General features: G+C 34.0%; 1 pseudogene; it reads right to left on the reverse strand.

Moving 5' to 3' along the window:
- Positions 1-3,187: 3,187 nt before the first annotated feature.
- On the reverse strand, positions 3,188-4,175 carry LOC141695944 (RHOMBOID-like protein 1; annotated as a pseudogene).
- Positions 4,176-6,831: the final 2,656 nt, after the last annotated feature.

Below are 6,831 nucleotides of genomic sequence, written 5' to 3' on the forward strand. Positions count from 1 at the left end.
TTGGGGATCAAGAATGAAGTTGGATAAGATTTCGTATCAGACTGCAGTAACCGCATTAGCGACATATCAAAGAATTAAGAATAAGAAATGGTGACGTCTTGAGAAAGCATCATGAGATATTTGTGTTATTGCGAGTGTGCTAACTGCTAAAAATCCAAAGGCAAGTATCCCTATAATCACTTATTATTCAAGTGATATTTATTTTAAATCTTCTTATGCAAGTATTGCTTTTCCTATTTTCAAGTTCAGAATAGATAAATATTTTACATATTGCTGAGTTAAATGCTTATTATGCAAATACTCTTCTGCTATTCAATGTTCAGAATAGCTAAGTGATTTTACTCATCAAATTGGATTTATAAATGTTTTGAGTTTTGAAAAAAATGAGTTGGTTTTGCGAGTATTCCTGCCCAAGTAAATGGGGGAATAAAAGTTTATAAGGGTGTCGAGTATTATGACCCCTTTCAATAAAATGTTTTAAGATTGGATGGTTGCGTAAGAGGCCGTGGCGGCGGTCCAGCGGAGATTTAGGTATTATACAGGATATAATACCATTAGGCCGATATGTGCCTTGGGTGCCCCATTTATTTAGTTGGATATGCTTCGGCATACCGGTGTTGCTCCGCGGCTGATCATCGGCGGCAACACACCGTCGTTCGAGGATTCCAATCTAAATTATTATATTGCTTTTGACATCTTACAAGGAATGATTTATTAAGTATATTATTTTCGGATAAAAGATGAAATGTGATTTTGATTCAGTTTCTTATTTTGAGAATACTTAGTTTGTTCATAAATATAAAAGATGGTATTAATGCAGATGATTGATGTTGACTTCCCTATTTTAGCGCGGGTAGGTTGTTAGCATCAAAGTTCGTATTAATATCTAATTTGATATAACAGCAAAATAAATATTAATTTCAAGAGTTCAATTTTGAATAAAGTTTATGATTCAATCCATAATCATTGCTTCTTGTTATTGTTGTTTACGATATTTCTGTAAATACTATTTTATGAGTTTTATTCTCGTCAAGATTCAAAGTATTGCTGAAGCATTTCGCTCAAAAATATTAAAATGGTTTTGAATACAATTAAGGAATTAAATCTGGGATTCCTCAACTAAAATTTTATGATTCAGCAACTATGATTTTAAATGTTCTGCTCTAATGCAGATGTCGGTTTTATATCAAAACGACCCTATATATGTCATAATGATCTTGCTGAGCATTTCTTTCGCTCATACTTTCCTGTTTTCAAATTTAACCTCCAGTGAGGATTAGCTTGCTATTTAGCCGCGTAATTCGAGGAAGCGAAGAAGAAACTCTTGGAAGGTGGTTGGTCCAGGGTTGCGGGCTAGTGTAAGTTTTATTGTGTAAAATTGTTTAAATTATATAATATTATAGTTGTATATTTTATTTGGGCCTAGTATACTTCATTTCGAAGTTATACTAGTGGGTTTAGTTTCGAGTTGGAATTTATTGAAAGGAGTTTTAAAAGAAAGTGAAAAATTTATTTGTGGAATTTGGAATTCTTGTTTCTAGAACTGTAATCTTAAAAGATCTTGGATTAGTTGGGGTCATTTATGTTAAATATCTTCCGCTGGCATTTATTTATCGATTAAATAGGTTGTTTTGGATTGAGGTTTCTTCGTGACGACCAAATCCTCTGACCCCGGATTTGGGGGCGTTACACTTACCCCACAACAAAGAAGTGGTGGCCATCAGTGCCATGACTACACTTTATCTTCTGAGTTCTCAAATACAACTTCAACAAATCCCCTAAAATCAGTGGCCATTACAGAAGTCTGGAGAGAACCACCACTGCCAGAGGGGCTATTTGGGATACTCTCAATGGTGAAGACACCTGGTATATTGAAGTAGTCTGCAAGTTTAAGTGGTGTGTCTCAGTGGATAGAGCAGCAACATATTGACACATTGAGATTATAAACATTAAAGATGAGAAAAGGAAAAACCAAAAGAATAAAATGCTCATATAGCCCTGTTGTTGCATATAGTGCATATCTAACACTAGCTACTTAACTTATAATTATGAAACTCTCAGTGGTTCCGCCATTTTTAGATTAATATTCTAAAAACCACACTAATAAGGACATGTTTCACCGGAAAAAAAATTAATAATACAGAAATATGTCTATGTCATCTATTAAGTGAAGTGGTATTGAATTATCTAAACCATAAAAAATGATTCTGTTTCTGCCAAGGATGGACGAGAATTTTTCCATATTATTTTTGTGTGCATAAGTAACTAGTATATAAGCCCAAAGGCATGCCCATTTACAAACAAATAACACAACATAAATAAGAGAATTAACTCAAAATTAGTTCTGTAGGCTGGGAGTCTGTCCAGTTGCTAGATCAGACTCCATTTATAAGTTCCTACAAAATACACATATTTGGCTTCTTTTTACAGCTAGTCTTTTCTTTTTACATGTTTAGAAAGCAAAAGTTTTGTAAATATCATCTCAGATAAGAAAGAGTCAATAAATAAGGTTAGTACTTTGGTTATTTATAATTTTGAGCATTTTGATGTTTTTCAGCTTTACAGGTTCACAACCGAAGACCAGATAGTACTCTGACATTAAATTTTAGAAAACAAAGCTGATAATTATCTAAAGCTGATAATGTCTTGTACTTGTAATTTGTAAACCTCAGTCAAGCATAAGCAAAGACATAAAAGAGCTACCTGTTTCAGAGAAACTGGAAATGTCAACTTGTCATAAAACTCTGGATTTCTAACAATATCCTTTCACATACTCCTCCATGATTTGCAAACAGCAGAGCATGCAACAACATGCTTCCGACCTGGCCATGTACTCTCACTCTCCTCCAACCTTTTAATAACATCATAAAGTAATTTATGAGGTAGATTAGCCCAAGGAAAAAAGGAAAGGGAACAAGATGAGTAGATAAAGACACCTTCATAGATACTCTAAACTATACTAAATTGTGAAAGTATTCGTACATAAATCTTTTACGATATTTATTATAGTAAATTAACTCTTATAGTTCCACTATAAACAGTCTATGGTTGTTTCTTGTTTTATAATTTTGTGAATTAACATTATATTCCCTTCACTCATATGACAATTTGAATATTTCAAATGTTGGCTGGTTTCATTTGTACATGATCTACAATTCTATAATATATAAAACATAGTAATAAGCACCTAAAACATAGCAATATGCACCTGATATCTCAACTTAACAACAGATTCTAAGATAAACATATTATATGAAACATATTTCTTTGAAACCCACACATTATAAGAAACTAATCACATTATAGTTTCTGCAAATAAAATAATTGATTAGTTACCGTGCATGAAACAAGTTGCGAGTTGCATCTCTGCCGTGAAATAGGTACACTACTCATATAGTGGCACTAAGAACAATGGTCATTTAAATTAACTCCACGAAGAAGCATAACCAGGGCAAGGACCAACCTGGCACAGATAATCAAAAGCTTCAATTCCAATTCACATTAAAAAATAGCCCTGCTTTCCTAATGTGCAATCATACTCACCAGACACTATCTTCATAGAAGCTATTAATTTATAAATATCTGTTAATACTTACCTTTCCAGTGTATGATAAAAAAATGTGGATATTTAGCAGCTAGGCTTATTTTTATCTACAAAGCTTAGCCAGGTGTATTCCAATCCCCTCTCCTCTTGATATTAAGAGGTCAAGGGTTCATGCCTCATGAAGGCGTGTGTGCATGAACAAAAACTATCTTTTCATTGGACATGGCTACTTCATATTTACGGGACTCACTAGAGAATCACAAGGATCAGAGAAATGACCCAGAGTACATGCTGATACATCTTAAATTTAGAATTTGTCAAAGTCACAGCATATTCATTGTCCGTCATTGTAAATAAAAACTCACTGTTTTCATAAATCTATCATAAACGGTTGTCCGTCAAATACCTTGTTAGCATAGATAGTCCAATTTGTAATAAGTTCTGACAACATTGCACCAAGTAATCCGAAAAGTGCACTAGAAGCACCCACATATATATTTGACTAGATAAATAGAGCAGAAAGCAAACTCCCACCAAATCCAGAGATGACATATAGCAAACCGATCAGAACTGTAAAATGAACATATCCCTGGTGTTTGTCAACTACTTTACTTACATTTAGAACTCTCATCGTGTTCAAGCTATAGAAAAAAAATAGTCATCCTAATTTAGTCCATCCATATTATACAACTTACGATTATCAAATATTAAATGCTTAGATTTCATAAACAAATCGCTCGTTGTCCATAATATTCATACTCTATATATCCTGCTCGTAGGATAACATTTGGACGCAAAAGGAAATACGAGAGACTGTAAATATTAGGCAGACACTAAAATAACGAGTAACAACGAGCATGCAATACAATAATGATCGCTACACAAAGGCTAAGAAGTCTAACCTGCTTAACACATTTTGTTATTAATTAATCAAAACCAAAAACACATACACATTCACTATAATCCAAATATATATCTTAATCGAGATAATCAAACATTAATTCATTAAAATTCAAAAAATCTAAAATTACGAAACCGAGCAAACAAACTCACGGAAATATTAGTGAGAAATGCAGCCAAATCATCAGCATCAATCTTCGCAACAACTTCCGCAACTCTATATACTTCAGATCTGCAGAAACCAAAAATAAAATATGAAAACCCAAACTAAAGAATCTTAAAATATGAAAATAAACTAAAGAAAATATGCAGAAACGGTACATAATCTTACTAATTGAAAGCTAACCAAAAACCATAAGATGGATTGAAATAATCTGGCTCAGTTTGTACTTAATTTCAATTAGGGTTCATATCTTCTTAGAAAGGGGGTTTTTGTTAAAGCTCGAGGGAGAGAGCGAGGTGTGAGAGAGAGAAGGAGGGAGAAGGGGAGAGAGAGTGGGGGGGGAGCGGGTGAGAGAGATTTGTGTAGTGAAATTAGGGTTAAAGTTTGAAGAGGGAGGGAGAGACGCTAAGGGAGAGAAGGACGGTGATAGAGTGAGTGAAAAGAGAGGGTGGAGAGTGAGAGAGAGAATATGGTCGAGGGTGAAAGGGGGGAAGAATTGGGACAAATGGGGGGAAATTAGAATTTTGGGGCAGGGGGAAATTGAAACCGAAGGTTGTAATAAAAGCGGGCAAGAGAATGTATATAATAAGCCGTTTTTTTGTTTTTTTAATTAATAGAGATAAGACAACGGTTACTCAGTAAACTGATGTATCGGTATTTTTAATAAAGATTATACAACGGTTACAATATAAACCAATGTCTAAAAAGGCTTTAACATCGTTTAAAACACGACCGATGTTCAAAATACTTTTAACATCGGTGGCTTTTTTAACCGTTGTTGTCAAAATACTTTTAACATCGGTCACACAACACTGTAGAAGGGGGTTGAATACAGTGTAGAATATAATCAAATCGATTTCGAACACAAGTAACAATAAACAGATATATTCGATATAATAACCTCTCTTACAATGGAACTGTTATCTCTCAGTGATGAACAAATATCACGAGAGCTGCTAGGTTACAATGTATGATCTTCTCGATAATGATAACACATATAGTGTAAACCTATGTCTGTGTTTATATAGTACACAGTTACAAGATAACTTCTAATTGATATGGAATATAATTCTGTCTCCTAAAATATATCAATCAGATATCTTATACAATTCTTTAAGTCCTCTAACTCTTTCCATGCATATCTTCTTTTTGTATTAGTCTCGATCTTCTTTCCTGTAAATCAGCTTCCTTCTTTAACTGTTAGTCCTCCAGTACTTAGGTTCTGATATCCATCTTCTGATATTATCTTCTGATAATCTAAGTCCTGATATCCTTAAGTTATGACTTCCAGTAAGTACTGATTCCAGTAAGTACTGATATTTCCTGTTTGTTAAGATCTGAAAACTAAACATGAAACATATTAGACATGACATCTCAAATATATCTAACAATCTCCCTGTAACACCCCCAGATCCGGGGTCAGGGATCCGGGTCGTCACGGTCTTTCTTTCCACAATATCACTTCACTTAATTAATAATAAATAACCTTATGCTGTGACCCCACACTAACACACACCACAACCCGTTATAGTCTCAGAGATGAAATTGAAATAAGTACAAGTCCTTGAATCCACAATTTAAAAGTTATTACAACCCAAAATGATTACTTGATAAATTTACAGTTAATTGCCATTATCTCCCACAAGTTATAATTATATAATATTTGGTTCCCAAAAGTAGAATGCCTGATCTACCAATAGATCTACCTCTGCAGCTATATCAGCTACAACATCAACGGGAAGACGCATGACGCTTCCCACGCGCTTGCGCTGGGTCTGCTTGAGTCTGGCCATCTTTCCTAACTGTTGTTGTGTGATGAAGAAATGAAGCAAGAGTGAGCATTACAGCTCGCAAGATAATATATAGTGTAAACAATAATGCAAGTATCTAAATTGATAACTTACTAGAATCTTTTATCAAGTGTAAGGTAATTACTTACTGGATATAAGCTTAAAGGAAGATGGATTTACCAATTACTTCACTATACTTATACCATCTTTAGAATCTACTTGAACTACTACTGTTCAAAGTATAATAAGTTTCAAAAGGTCATCCAATAGATGAGACCACAAGTTAAAACTTGAATAGATTCAATCTTTGAAATATTTTTAAAGGAAATGAAGTTACGAGATACTTCATTCAATGGAAACACCATTATAACTGTTTGACCCTGTCAATGCTTCGGCAACCACCCATTCGTAGCCTTTCGATCGAAATGCTACGG

The sequence above is a fragment of the Apium graveolens genome, chromosome 11, assembly GCF_009905375.1.
Source record: "Apium graveolens cultivar Ventura chromosome 11, ASM990537v1, whole genome shotgun sequence".
In the NCBI taxonomy this organism is placed as follows: Eukaryota; Viridiplantae; Streptophyta; class Magnoliopsida; order Apiales; family Apiaceae; genus Apium; species Apium graveolens.